This window comes from Bufo gargarizans, chromosome 1 (assembly GCF_014858855.1).
Source record: "Bufo gargarizans isolate SCDJY-AF-19 chromosome 1, ASM1485885v1, whole genome shotgun sequence".
NCBI classification, from domain to species: domain Eukaryota; kingdom Metazoa; phylum Chordata; class Amphibia; order Anura; family Bufonidae; genus Bufo; species Bufo gargarizans.
The window spans coordinates 168,435,087-168,451,220 of NC_058080.1; positions in this window are offsets into that span (position 1 = coordinate 168,435,087).

Sequence of the window (16,134 nt, forward strand, 5' to 3'; positions counted from 1 at the left end):
AACGGGCGTACATGTGGTGATGTCCGCCGTCGCCATATTCTTTTACATTGTGAAGAACTTTGACCCATGACACATCCATCAGGTGGTACAGGCTAGACGTTTCAGCACATGGACATTCCCCCTACCTTATCTGGCCGCCATTTTACATTCAGTATTTTGCTAGTGTAGGGAGAGGTTGCTGTGGGGAGCAGGGACAGGCTGTTAAGGACACCAAACGCTAGCTAATAGGGCCACAAAAGTTCTTTTAAGGACTGGTATAGGTGTGCTATCGATAGGTGTGACTTACAGATGGGTGTGATATACCTATAATATACTTTCTAACATAGAAAGTATATTTTGGCGCATTTGTATTGTGCAGCAGTTGTGTGCGGTTCTGCTGCAATACTGCAGCTATACAGAGGGGCAAACGCTCTTGGAACAAAAAAATTCAACTGGTTGAAGTAGGGGTGTTATATACCAATAATATACTTTCTATATAATGCATTTGGGTAGTGCAGCATTTGTTTGCGGTTTTGCTGCGTTACCGCAGCTACACAGATGGGCAAACGCTCTTGGAACAAAAAATTTAAACTGGTGTGATATACCAGTTGCCCCCCCAAAAAAGTGATTGAAGCAGGGGTGTTATATACCAATAATATACAGGGGGGCCATTTATATGGATACACCTTAATAAAATGGGAATGGCTGGTGATATTAACTTCCTGTTTGTGGCACATTAGTATATGTGAGGGGGGGGGAAATTTTCAAGATGGGTGGTGACCATGGTGGCCATTTTGAAGTCGGCCATTTTGAATCCAACTGTCACGAGGGTGTCAAGAGCCACGTCTGACTCCGTTATACCCGGGGTCAGGAAGTCGCAGCGGGTGGCTGCGCGCTCTATATCTAAAGATCACGGTGTTTCTTAGTGTTTGTTTTCTGTGTTTGCCTTGCTATCCTTTTTGTCTCACTCAGGGATCCGTAGCTTCTCCTCCTCAGCTGTTTCTTGTCTGCCACTCCCAAACTCCTTATATTCTCCTCTCACACTTCTCTTGTTGCCAGTTATAGAGCTTCCTGCCTGGACATCTATGCTGACCCACTGGAGCTGAGAATCTGGTTGTTGTTCCAGAGTGCTACCCTCCGGATCCCTGTTGGGCTTTTGTTGTCTCCTGTTGTTGCCCACCTGGGATTATATGTTTAGTTTGTATTGTCTGTCCTCCCCTTGGTGTTTTCCTTTAGAGCTAGTGGTGCGGACTAGTGTTCCCACCGCCCTGTTCACTATCTAGGGCTCATCCTAGGGAAAGCCAGGTTTTTAGGCACGATCGGCGTACGGGTGAGGAACCCGTCTAGGGACGACAGGGCAGCCAGGCGCCAGTCGCAAGGTGAGTCAGGGGTCACCACCTTCCCTCTCACTAGGGCAGGGCCTCCCTCTTTTCCTCCCTCCGTGTCACGTATGTGACAGTTACGCCGATCGTGATATTATAACTGGCCCTTATTTTTTTTTTGAGAAAAAAATAAAAATAAAAATAAAATATATAATTTTTTTTTTTCTCTACTTAGAATCCAATATGGATCCTATTGCTGCTTTGGCAAAACAGCTTCAAGGCCTGTCTTTGGAGGTGGCAGGATTGAAGGCGTCTGTCCTCCAACAGCAGCAGCAAATGCAGCAGACCGTAAGCCCAGCGGTTGCTATGGGTAACCAGGTTGTTACAGAACCCAAGGTTGTTCTTCCTGACAGATTCTCTGGGGGAAGGGACAAATTTGTGTTGTTCCGTGAGGCCTGCAAATTATATTTTAAGCTGCGCCCTTACTCCTCAGGTAATGAAGAACAGCGGGTGGGGATTGTTATTTCCCTGCTTCAGGGGGACCCGCAATCCTGGGCGTTCTCGTTACCCCCTGGTTCCCAGGCTCTCCGGTCAGTGGAGGGATTTTTTGGGGCTTTGGGTCTCATATATGATGACCCTGACCGTGTCGCCCTGGCTGAGTCGAAGTTATGGAGACTCCTACAGGGAGATCGGCCAGCAGAGGAATATTGCTCAGAGTTCCGCAGGTGGGCTACAGATACTCAGTGGAACGACCTGGCTCTCAGGAGTCAGTTCTGCTCTGGGTTATCTGAAAGGGTTAAGGATGCGCTGGCGCTGTATGAGACCCCCCTTTCCCTTGATGCTGTTATGTCCCTCTCTATCAGGATAGATAGACGTCTTAGGGAGAGATCGAAAATTCCTGAGCAATCGGTAACCTCTCCCAAGAAGCAGTTAGTCTGTACTGACTTGGATGAGCCTATGCAGCTAGGAGGAACTTCTCGTCAGGTCCGTCCTCCTGAGGTTCGCCGTAGGTGGGGGGCTTGTTTTTTCTGTGGGGGGAAGGGTCATTTTATTAATGTCTGTCCCTCCTTTTCCCAAAAACAAAAGACCGTCGGAAAACTACTAACCCCAGGCTGTGCGGAGGATGTCAGCCGGGGGGTATACGTTTCCTCCATACGAACATCTCAATTTGTGTTGCCAGCGGTTATTGTTTTTGGTGTTAAGACGGAGTCTATTTCTTTTTTTCTAGACAGTGGTGCAGGGGTAAATTTGATAGATGCCCATTTTGCCCGCACTATGGGTTTGTCTCTCTGTACGCTGCAGAGACCCATTCCCATATTCGCTATTGACTCTGCTCCTCTGTCTCAGAGAAACCTCACTCACGTTGTCCATAACTTACATCTTCGGGTAGGGGACCACCATAAGGAGCGTCTTTCATGTTACGTTCTGGAGGGCCTTCCCTCTCCTGTGGTATTGGGTCTTCCCTGGTTGGTAGCGCACAATCCAGTGGTGGATTGGCAGGCCAGGGAGATATTGGAGTGGAGTGAGCATTGCAGAGAGAATTGCTTAAATAACAATTGCTTAATCGCCTCCATAGCTTCCCTACCTACATTTATTTCGGACTTTGAGGACGTTTTTTCTGAAAAGGGTTGTCAGAAGCTACCACCTCATCGTCCTTATGATTGCCCGGTTAACCTGATTCCCGGTGCAAAATTACCCAAGTCCAGGTTGTATAATCTTTCGGGTCCCGAGAGACAAGCCATGAAAGATTATATCTCCGAGAGTCTGGCCAAGGGACACATCAGACCCTCTTCTTCACCCGTGGCTGCAGGGTTTTTCTTTGTTAAAAAGAAAGATGGGGGCCTGCGTCCTTGCCTAGATTTCCGTGAGCTAAACCGGATAACCGTCCGAGACCCATACCCTCTTCCTCTCATTCCTGACCTTTTTAATCAGATTGCGGGTGCTAGGTGGTTCTCCAAACTTGATCTTAGGGGGGCCTACAATCTGATTCGTATCAAGGAAGGGGATGAGTGGAAGACAGCTTTTAACACCCCTGAGGGGCATTACGAAAATTTAGTCATGCCTTTCGGTCTGACCAATGCCCCTGCTGTCTTCCAACATTTCGTTAATGATATTTTTAGTCATCTCATCGGCAGGTTTGTAGTCATATACCTAGATGATATCTTAATTTATTCGGCTGATCTGAAAACACATGAAGTACATGTCAGGCAAGTACTGCAGGTCCTACGGACGAATAAATTATATGCGAAAATTGAAAAATGTGTCTTCGCCGTTCAGGAAATACAATTCCTGGGATATCTATTATCTGCTTCAGGTTTCCGTATGGATCCTGGGAAGGTCCAGGCAATTTTAGATTGGGATCTTCCTGAGAACCTTAAAGCTCTACAACGGTTTTTGGGTTTCGCAAATTTCTACAGAAAGTTTATTAAAAATTATTCAGTGATCGTTAAACCCCTTACTGACATGACTAGGAAGGGGACTGATTTTTCTAAATGGTCTGACTCTGCTAAAATTGCATTTTCCTCTCTAAAAGAGAGATTTACCTCGGCACCTGTCCTAATTCAACCTGATGTCTCCCAGCCTTTTATTGTTGAAGTTGATGCGTCGGAGGTGGGAGTGGGGGCTGTATTGTCTCAGGGTCCGTCTCCTGGCAAATGGCGTCCTTGCGCTTTCTTTTCCAAAAAATTATCTGCAGCAGAAAAGAACTATGATATTGGAAATAGGGAACTGTTGGCGATTAAACTGGCGTTTGAAGAGTGGCGTCACTTCTTAGAGGGAGCAATCCACCCCGTCACGGTAATTACGGATCACAAAAACCTTCTGTACCTAGAATCGGCTAAGCGTCTCACCCCTAGACAAGCTAGGTGGTCGCTATTCTTTACCAGATTTAACTTTGTAATCACCTATCGTCCTGGGGCAAAAAATACCAAGGCAGACGCATTGTCTTGTAGTTTCCCTGGAGGGGGTAATGTTAGTGATCCGGTACCTATTTTACAAAGAGGAGTGGTTGTCTCGGCTGTACACTCTGTTCTAGAGGGAAAGGTGTTAGAGGCCCAGGGGGACGCCCCGGCCTCTTGCCCCTCAGAGAAATTGTTTGTACCGTTAAACCTGCGTCTTGAGTTATTGAAGGAACATCATAATTCGGCACTTGCTGGGCACCCGGGTAGTAAAGCAACCTTGGAGCTATTGTCTCGTCGTTTTTGGTGGCCAAGGTTGCGTCAGGATGTAATAGATTTCGTGTCTACTTGTTCTACTTGTGCACGCGCGAAAGTCTCTCATACACGTCCAGCAGGGTCTTTATTGCCACTTTTCATCCCCAATAGACCATGGACACATCTATCAATGGATTTCATCACTGACTTACCTTTGTCTGCGGGTAAAACAGTTATCTTGGTAGTAGTAGACAGGTTTAGCAAAATGGTACACTTTATTGCGCTACCCGCACTTCCTAATGCTAAGACTCTTGCTCAGGTGTTTATCAGTGAAATCGTGAAGCTTCACGGGGTCCCTTCCGATGTGGTTTCGGATCGGGGAACCCAGTTTATTTCTAAGTTTTGGAAAGCTTTTTGTACCCGTTTAGGGGTACACTTATCCTTTTCCTCAGCTTTCCATCCTCAGTCGAATGGACAGACTGAGCGTACCAACCAAAACCTAGAAACATATTTAAGGTGTTTTGCGTCTGAAAACCAAGAGGTGTGGTCATCATATTTACCGTTAGCCGAGTTTGCCATAAATAATCGCCGTCAGGAATCCACTGGCAAGTCACCATTTCTTGGTGCATACGGTTTTCATCCCCAATTTTGTACTTTCAAAGAGGGGGGGTCTTCTGGGGTTCCCGAAGAGGAACGGTTTTCTTCATCTCTTTCATCGGTATGGCAGAAGGTGCAAGCTAACTTGAAAAATATGAGTGGTAAATACAAATGCATGGCCGATAAGAACCGGTCGCCAGGTCCGGACCTAGGAGTGAATGACTATGTGTGGTTGTCTACTAGGAATATTAAGTTGAAGGTTCCCTCTTGGAAACTGGGTCCTAGGTTCATTGGTCCTTATAAAATTGTAGCCGTCATTAACCCTGTGGCTTTTCGCCTGGAGCTACCTCAGACTTTTAAGATCCATAACGTCTTCCATAAGTCGCTGCTCAAGAAGTATGTTCCACCTCTAGAACCATCACCGCTGCCACCTCCTCCTGTTGTTGTGGATGGTAATCTGGAGTTTCAAATATCCAGAATTGTTGATTCTCGTCGGGTCCGCCGCTCTCTTCAGTATCTGGTGCATTGGAGGGGTTACGGTCCCGAGGAAAGAATGTGGGTTCCAGCGTCAGAGGTAAACGCCAACAGGTTGATTCAGGCTTTCCATGTCTCTCATCCGGAGAGACCTGGTCCTGAGTGTCCGGAGGCCCCTCGTGAAAGGGGGGGTACTGTCACGAGGGTGTCAAGAGCCACGTCTGACTCCGTTATACCCGGGGTCAGGAAGTCGCAGCGGGTGGCTGCGCGCTCTATGTCTAAAGATCACGGTGTTTCTTAGTGTTTGTTTTCTGTGTTTGCCTTGCTATCCTTTTTGTCTCACTCAGGGATCCGTAGCTTCTCCTCCTCAGCTGTTTCTTGTCTGCCACTCCCAAACTCCTTATATTCTCCTCTCACACTTCTCTTGTTGCCAGTTATAGAGCTTCCTGCCTGGACATCTATGCTGACCCACTGGAGCTGAGAATCTGGTTGTTGTTCCAGAGTGCTACCCTCCGGATCCCTGTTGGGCTTTTGTTGTCTCCTGTTGTTGCCCTCCTGGGATTATATGTTTAGTTTGTATTGTCTGTCCTCCCCTTGGTGTTTTCCTTTAGAGCTAGTGGTGCGGACTAGTGTTCCCACCTCCCTGTTCACTATCTAGGGCTCATCCTAGGGAAAGCCAGGGTTTTAGGCACGTGATCGGCGTACGGGTGAGGAACCCGTCTAGGGACGACAGGGCAGCCAGGCGCCAGTCGCAAGGTGAGTCAGGGGTCACCACCTTCCCTCTCACTAGGGCAGGGCCTCCCTCTTTTCCTCCCTCCGTGTCACGTATGTGACAGTTACACCGATCGTGATACCAACTTTTGTTTTTTCAATAGGAAGAGGGTCATATGACACATTAATCTTATTGGGAATTTCACAAGAAAAACAATGGTGTGCTTGGTTTTAACGTAACTTTATTCTTTCATGAGTTATCTACAAGTTTCTGACCACTTATAAAATGTGCTCAATATGCTGCCCATTGTGCTGGATTGTCAATGCAACCCTCTTCTCCCACTCTTCACACACTGATAGCAACACCGCAGGAGAAATGCTAGCACAGGCTTCCAGTATCCGTAGTTTCAGGTGCTGCACATCTCATATCTTCACAGCATAATACTGCTATATGCTGTGAAGATACGAGATGTGTAGCACCTGAAACTATGGATACTGGCCCACCCTGTACTTTCTATATAATGCATTTGGATAGTGCAGTATTTGTTTGCGGTTTTGCTGCGTTACAGCAGCTACACAGAGTGACAAACGCTATTTGAACAAATAATTTCAACTGGTGTGATATACCAGTTGCCCCCCAAAAAAAATTATTGAAGCAGGGGTGTGATATACCAATAATATACTTTCTATATAGCACATTTAGGTAGTGCAGCATTTGTATGCGGTTTTGCTGCGTTACCGCAGCTACACAGAGTGACAAACGCTATTGGAACAAAAAATTTCTACTGGTGTGATATACCAGTTGCAGGCTTCCGTGGCCCAAATGTTCGAGTGTAAAAAGATGATGACGCCGGATAACCCTCTTGCCCAACGGCTGACCACTGTCTTGTCGGAACTGCCAACTACAGCCATATAAACTGGTATACTCGAAGACCTTTAGAAAATTTGTTGCCATTGGCACAAGCAATAGAAGGTCCCCGGAAGGAAATATTTCACCCAGAAGGGCATCCAGAAGCCTTATGGCCACGTTCAGCGGCAATGTATTTCTGGCAAGCAGTGTCGGTGCCAAGATACATCTGACCACAGACACGTGGTCTTGCAAACACGGGCAGGGAAGGTACATAGCTTTTACTGCCCAGTGGGTGACAGCCATCAAGCATGCAACCCATGGCACCCATGTGGATTTGGTATTACCGCCACGGATTGCATGCAGGCCTGCCTCTTCTACTCCTCCTCCTACTCCATCCTCCGTCTCCTCCTCGGCTGACTCTTTTTCCACTGTTACCGCCTCTTCCTCTGCGCCCCCAAGCTCCCCAGAACCTATTCGACATGCCAGATGTGACGTTGCCATGCTGCGGCTGTTGTGCCTGGAAGCCAAGAGCCACACTGGTCCTGCACTCCTTTCAGCTTTGCGGTCACAGGCAGATCAGTGGCTTACCCTGCTCAATTTGACAGTTGGTAACGTGGTGTGTGACAACGGTGCCAATCTGCTGAGTGTGCTGAAACAGGGCAAAATGACACACATGCCGTGCATTGCACACATCCTGAACTTAGTCGTGCAGCGATTCGTTGCCAAATACCCCTGGGTCCAGGACGTCTTGCGGCAGGCCAGGAAAATCTCTGGCCATTTTGATAGGCTGCTCCAGCAGAAACATGCAGTTAACAACTACCTGTATGAACTCTGCGGCAGGACAGGTTCTGGGAGATAGTTTTTTTTTCACCGCTCCAGTGGCTGCTCATGTGCGACACATGCAGACTTCTGCGGCCATTTGATGAGATCACCAAACTGGTCAGTCGCAGCCAGGGCACCATCAGTGACATCGTACCTAACGCCTTCTTTCTGGAGCGTGCATTGCGTCGTGTCATTGATCAAGCCGTCGAGGAGCAGGAAGATGAGGAAGTCGCAATGCTGAATGAATTCCCAGGGGGGGCTACTCCATCTGAGACAAGTCAACAGGAGTCTGAAGAGGAGTCAGAGGACGATGGTGCCTGGGCAGAGGAGGAGCAAGAAGAGCATGCTTTAAACTTTTCTGGGATCCCTGGTGTTGTCCGTTGCTGGGGGGAGGAGACCGAGGACGACATTATCCTGGACATTGAGCAGGAGACAGGCCACTCCACCACTTTCAGTTAAGTGCAAATGGGGGCCTTCATGCTCCAGTGTTTGAAGAGGGACCCCCGTATAAAAAGCATAAAGGGCAAGGACCAGTACTGGGTGGGAACGTACTTAAACCCCCGGTACAAACACAAAATGGTGGACATGTTACCAGCATCACAGAGGGCTGTCAGAATGCAACACTTCCAGTCCTTGCTTCGAGAAATGCTGCATTCTGCTTTTACGGGTGCTGGCAGAGGAATTTCCACTCACAGAGAAACAGTTGCGGGTACCAATCCAACAGCTCATGCTAGAAGAGGGCGGTTTGAAGATGTGTTGGTCACTTCGGATATGAGATCATTCTTGCAGCCAACTCATCGACAGCCGCAATCCGGATCCAGCCGCAGGGAACTCCTAGACCGACATGTGTCCGACTACATTGGGTTAACGATCGATGTGGATGCTCTGAAAAGCGAGGAACTCCTGGACTACTGGATGTGCAGGTTTGACCTGTGGCCAGAGCTGGCACAATTTGCCATGGAACTCTTGGTTTGCCCCTCGTCCAATTTCTAAAAATGAATGAGGCATGGATCTCGGAGGAATTCAACACATGGGACAACCACGTTTAATTGAATTTTCTCATGACAGCCCACAAATATACGCCACCACCCAGAACAAATAATGGTCCCTGTCTTAGGTAAATACAGTGGCATAAAAGGCCTTTTCTGTCCGGTGAATGCCTAATGTTTTGGGCCTCTGAGGAATTCAACACCTGTGATGACCACATTTTTCAACTATTATCATCAGGGTTTTTTTCAAGAGGGGGGATTTCGTTATCCATGTTTTTAATCCAAATTTTATATTTTTAGTTCTTTTAAAAATATGTATTTCACCTGTATTTGTACTGGCCTTCAGGAAAATTTATATCTATTGACCGTCTAATAGACCTCCGGCCACATAATCACTTGATCTTTTCTGTACAGTGAATGCATAATTTTTGGCGCCTATAGTCCACTGGCCTGCTGCAAAATTGATATCCAATGACCGTGTAATCTACATCCAGCCACATACCTGTTCTTTTCTGTCCGCTGAATGCATAATTTTTGGGGTCTGTAGTCCACTGGCCTGCTGCAAAATTGATATCCAATGACCGTGTAATCTACATCCAGCCACATACCTGTTCTTTTCTGTCCGCTGAATGCATAATTTTTGGGGTCTGTAGTCCACTGGTCTGCTAAAAAATTGATATCCAATGACCGTGTAATCTACCTGCAGCCACATACTTACTTGTTCTTTTCTGTCCATTGAATGCATAATTTTTGGGGCCTGTAGTACACTGGCCTGCTGCAAAATTGATATCAAATGACCGTGTAATCTACCTCCAGCCACATACTTACTTGTTCTTTTCTGTACGGTGAATGCATAATTTTTGGGGCCCGTAGTCCACTGGCCTGCTGCAAAACTGATATCCAATGACCGTGTAATCTACCTCCAGCCAAATACTTACTTGTTTTTTTCTGTCCGCTGAATGCATAATTTTTGGGTCCTGTAGTCCACTGACCTGCTGTAAAATTGATATCCAATGACCGTGTAATCTACCTCCAGCCACATACTTACTTGTTCTTTTCTGTCCGTTGAATGCATAATTTTTGGGGCCTGTAGTCCACTGGCCTGCTGCAAAATTGATATCCAATGACCGTGTAATCTACCTCCAGCCACATACTTACTTGTTCTTTTCTGTACGGTGAATGCATCATTTTTGAGGCCTGTAGTCCACTGGCCTGCTGTAAAATTGATATCCAATGACCATGTAATCTACCTCCAGCCAAATACTTACTTGTTCTTTTCTGTACGGTGAATAAATAATTTTTGGGGCCTTGGAGGAATTCAACACCTGTGAACACCATGCGTTATCGAATTTCAACTATTATCATTAGGGTTTTTTTCAAGAGGAGAGATTTCGTTAGCCATGTTTTTAATCCAATTTTATATTTTTATTTCTTTTAAACATATGTATTTGACCTGTATTTGTACTGGCCTGCCGTAAAATTGATATCCATTGACCGTGTAATATACCTCCGGCCACATAATCACTTGATCTTTTCTCTCCTATGAATGCCTAATGTTTGAGGCCTGTAGTCCAGTGACCTACATTAAAATTTTATCCATTGACCGCATAATGTACCTTGAGCCACATAATCAGAATTTCTTTTATGTCAGGTGAATGCCTAATTTTTAAGGCCCGTACTCCTGTGGCCTAAAATGAAAATTTTCTATGCTCGGACAGAGCACATTTCGGAGAATTTCCCTTAAGATGCATAAACATGTCCCCTGTTTAAGATATATATTTTTTGTTGGAATTTTTGTCCTTGATCCCCCGCCACAAACATTTATCTAGAGACGCCGCTCCTGCAGGCAGCCTATTTCAGCAGCTCTCCATTCATTCTTGAGTTTTTCCTTTTTTAATTCTTTTTTAGACCTGTTGTGTATTTGTTTACTTACTTGTTAATTAGTTTTTGCTTAGTGACAAGATGGAGTGGACTACATTTTGGTGAACCCGGTTTTTATTTTATTTATGGGGGTTTTTGCGTCTGTCGAGAGAGTGAGTGATTAAGCTGCTATAGTTTTCAGCAGGGATCAGCTGTTAGCGCTCCGTAGCTCCACTGGGTCATTTACCACACAGCATGACGATATTCCTCGCAAATTAAGGAGAGACGCAGGACCTGTGCTGGAAGAGGACGTTGGAACCAGAGGAAAAGGAACAGACCCGCCATCCCTTCTATCACCATGGAAAATGTGAGATCGCTCCAAAACAAAGCGGATGAACTTGCTGTGCTAACAAAGCATCAGCGCGTCTATAGAGAGAGTAGTTTACTCATTCTGACTGAGACATGGCTGACAGGATTAACGCCGGACATGCATATATACATGGAAGTGTTTCATCTGCTCCGGGCTGACAGAAGCAAAGAGAGCAGTAAGAAGAGAGGAGGAGGTCTGGCTGTGTTTGTGAATGATTGATGGTGTAACTCTGGGCATCCAACTATTAAAGAGACGCTTTGCTGTGAAGACATTGAGCTGCTAGCTGTTAGCATGATACCTCACTATCTGCCACGTGAGTTTACACAGGATATTGTGTTAACAGTCTACGTGGTGCCCCCTCTGCCAATGCTTTAGCTGCCTGTGACATTATTCACACTGTGACCAGCGGACTCCAGACAAAACACCCCCAGGCTCTCTTTTTGATCTCTTGAGACTCTAATCACGTGTCCCTGTCTTCCACTCTTTCCACCTTCACTCAGTATGTTAACTGCCACATCAGAGACAATAGAACGCTGGACCTACTGTATGCTAATACTAATCAGACATACAGTTCCTTACCTCTCCCTCCCCTGGAGAGCTCAGACCACAATATGGTTTATCTTCAGCCTGTGTACAGACCCCTTGTATGCAGATAACCAGTAGAGATGTCCCGAACTATTCGCCGGCGAATAGTTCCCGGCGAACATAGGTTGTTCGCGTTCACCGCGGCGGGCGAACATATGCGATGTTCGGTCCGCCCCTATACGTCATCATTGAGAAAACTTTGACCCTGTACCTCACAGTCAGCAGGCACATTCCAGCCAATCAGCATACCCTCCCTCCCAGACCCTCCCACTTCCTATCAAATAGGAAGGACAGCATCCATCTTAGGGACAGCATCCATCTTAGATTCATTCTGAAGCTGCAGTGTCACAAATTTGACTAAGTTGTAATCGCAATGCGATTAATACGGGTTATATTAATCGCATTGCGAATTCAACTTAGAGCTGGGTTCCTAATGGTTACAGTGGCGTTGCTATGGCTGGTGTCACCCGGTGCGGTAGAAAATGGTGTCACCCCTGCTCCCCCCCCCCCCCCCGAAGCCATAATAAAGAGATAAAGAGAAAAAAAAAGAAGTCACTAAGTCAGCTCCAATCAGATATCTGCATAGACCCAGAGTCTTGGTCTATGTGCAGATATCTGATTGGAGCTGACTTCTTATTTTCTCTTTTGCACATAAACGTTTAAACTATATTCCTTAGTAAAAATGACCAGTCCCCACCATGTGGGTCTATATTTATGAGGGCCCCCCTGAGCAAAGAATATTAAATGTGGCCGGGCGACCCCAGCCCACAGTTCAACCCAACCCCTTATGTCTCCTGGCCTGGGGCCGTCTCTATAATAATCCACAGTAATTTATGAATGGGGTTAGGTTATTAACTTATTATTATTGGGGTATTATTAAAATAATTTGGTCTATAAAGTCAGAGCTGCTCTACCTACCTCCTCCTCCCAACACCAGAGACTCCTGCAGGGCAGCTGCCGCGGCGCCCCACCGCTCACCAGGCTGCAGTGAGTCACACCCCCGTCCCCCTTTACCACGTGACGGTGCGACCAATACAACCATTATGAACTCAGACCTAAGTTGTAATCGCAATGCGATTAATACAGGTTATATTAATCGCATTGCGAATTCAACTAATGGTCGTATTGCTAGAATATAACGAAGATTGAGAATGTAGTGCTATATCCGTTATATTCGTCAATTTTAGCAATACAACAATTAGGAACTCAGATCTAAGTTGTAATCGTAATGCGATTAGTGCAGGTTATATTAATCACTTTGCGAATTCAACTTACCACACTCTGCGTCAACTACGTAATTTTCCATGGGAGTTTTGCCATGGATCCCCCTCCGGCATGCCACAGTCCAGGTGTTAGTCCCCTTGAAACAACTTTTCCATCACTATTGTGGCCAGAAAGAGTCCCTGTGGGTTTTAAAATTTGCCTGCCTATTGAAGTCTATGGTGGTTCGCCCGTTCGCGAACATTTGTGGAAATTTGCGTTCGCCGTTCGCGAACGGAAAATTTTATGTTCACGACATCACTAATACCAGTTGTGAGGTGCACAGTGAGAGGATGGTCTGAGGAGACTGAAGAAGCTATGAGGGACTGTTTCAGCTGCACTGTGTGGGATGAGCTCTGTGCTCCTCATGGGGAGGACATCGACAACATTACTGACTGCATCACAGACTACATCAACTTCTGTGTGGAGAACACCGTGCCAGTCATGAAGGTACTGTGTTTTTCTAATAATAAGCCTTGGATTAACCCAGAAATAAAGGCTCGCCTTAAGGAAAAGAAAAGAGCCTTTAAATCTGGAAACAATGGAAACTAGAAGAAGCTTAAAACTGTGCAGAAGGAGCTGAGAAGACCAGAATGGGGAAAACCATCTACAGGAAGAAGATGGAGGACCAGCTGCAGCAGAATAACACACATGGGGTCTGGAAAAGCATGAAAACCATCTCAGGTAAAAGACCGGGTCAAATCCAGACTGCAGGTGACTTGGGGTGGGTTAATGAGTTGAACAAGTTCTTCAATAGGTTTGACCAGATACCCACCCCTCCACTGACCCAATCCCCCATGCTGCTACAAAAAAAACCCTGCCTGTCACGGCTGAGGATGGGGAAAACCCTCAGCCGTGCGATGCCAGAAGATGTTAAGCGCTGCTTGGCCAGGACGACAGAATTAGTGAGCAGGTCACCTCCTATCGCATCCCTAACCTGACCCTGACTCCTAACCATATGAGCCAACGCTGAAGGTGGGAGGGCTCATACACCGGATGCCTTGGGTCCCTGCTAGCCCTCAGGATTGCCCTGGAACAAGGAGCAGGGTAAGACGACCTGTTCCTCCTAGGCACGGAGGAACAGGAGTCTCACTAGCCAAGCTGCAAAGGGAAAAGAACATAAACAGCCTATGGATATGGCAGGAGGCTGAAAAGCACTTCCACACCTACCTGCCACAGACACACAGACTGGATCCCGTGCATGACAGAAAGTGTCCACACCCAAACACCAATGGACACAGCACACACACAAACACACAGGAACCCAGATCCATAGCTGCATAACATTACAAAGGAAAACATCAAGTGGACATCAACATAAACCTAAGAGTCACAGTTTGTTTATGACCACAAGGGTGGCCCCCACTGGCAGATGTAAATACCAGGAGAGTGTCTCCAGCAAAGCATGGCTGAAGCACCCCTCAGCTTCTGATCTCCAACAAGGCTTTATAGCCCAAAGTGGCCACACCCACGTGGACACACCCAGTGCTCACAGCCTAGGAAGGGAATTAACCCTTCACACACCAGACAAGGGAAGACAGCAACTTAAAGGGGAAGTGAACACACAAACAACCCCGTGCACACCAAACATGGGAAGTGCACACCAATCACACAAGTTGCCAAGTGCAACGCACGCACAACACAGCAAGCTGCCACGACACAGCTCAGGTTGCCATGCTGCCACATAAATACTGTTGCCAGCGGCAACCACAGGTGAGGCAAATACCACAGCCCTCACCTGTGATTGACAACCAAACCAAACCGCTGACAACCGCATGCGGTTCAGGAGTCATGGTCATGGCCATGGCCGTGACACTCCCACCCCACAAAGCCCCCCCACCAAAAAAAAAGGAAACTGGTGAGAGACTCATAAAAGGGGATAGGAGAAGGGGAATCAGAGTCATATAATGCGCGTCTCCCCAGGACTGCTGCCGGCCCCTGGAACAACACACAGGAACCAGGAGCCGACTGCCAGGCTCCGGAACAACACACAGGAACCGGAGACCAGCAAAGAAACAGCCCGGGGGAGGCGCACTGACCCTGCGTCCCATCTCCACACACGTCCCCACTCCAGTCGCTGCCAGCAGACACCCCTAACCAGCACGCAGCCGGACCACTAACGGAATGCTGCCAGCAGACGACCAGAGATAGGAACATGGAGAGGGACGAGGGATCACCAACACGGACACGGAAGGTAAGGTGGCGGGGAATGAGCCACCAACCGCGCCGTAAACTGTGATCCCCGGAACGCTCTCCCTCCGTAGAACGCGCATGCAGGCCAAAAGAGGATGGCACTGCATGCTGCACCCTCTTTCGAAGGTGTGCTACCGCACACCAAAAAACACACATGCAATATAAAATCAGGGGCTGCCAAAAGCGAACACGGTGAAGGAATGGCGGGGAAAAGCCAGGTCACCGCGCCGTCAGCGGCGAAACCCCCACAACGCTCTTCCTCCGGAGAACGCGCATGCACCCCATCCGCAGATGGCGGTACATGCTTCACCCTCTTTCAAGGGATACCATGTGAGGAGCCTTTGTGGTCATACTGTCACGGCTGAGGATGGGGAAAACCCTCAGCCGTGCGATGCCAGAAGATATTAACCGCTGCTTGGCCAGGACGACAGAATTAGGGAGCAGGTCACCTCCTATCGCATCCCAAACCTGACCCTGACTCCTAACCATATGAGCCGACGCTGAAGGTGGGAGGGCTCATACACCGGATGCCTTGGGGTCCCTGCTAGCCCTCAGGATTGCCCTGGAACAATGAGCAGGGTAAGACGACCTGTTCCTCCTAGGCACGGAGGAACAGGAGTCTCACTAGCCAAGCTGCAAAGGGAAAAGAACATAAACAGCCTATGGATATGGCAGGAGGCTGAAACGCACTTCCACACCTACCTGCCACAGACACACAGACTGGATCCCGTGCAAGACAGCAAGTGTCCACACCCAAACACCAATGGACACAGCACACACACAAACACACAGGAACCCAGATCCATAGGTGCATAATATTGCAAAGGAAAACATCAAGTGGACATCAACATAAACCTAAGAGTCACAGTTTGTTTATGACCACAAGGGTGGCCCCCACTGGCCGATGTAAATACCAGGAGAGTGTCTCCAGCAAAGCATGGCTGAAGCACCCCTCAGCTTCTGATCTCCA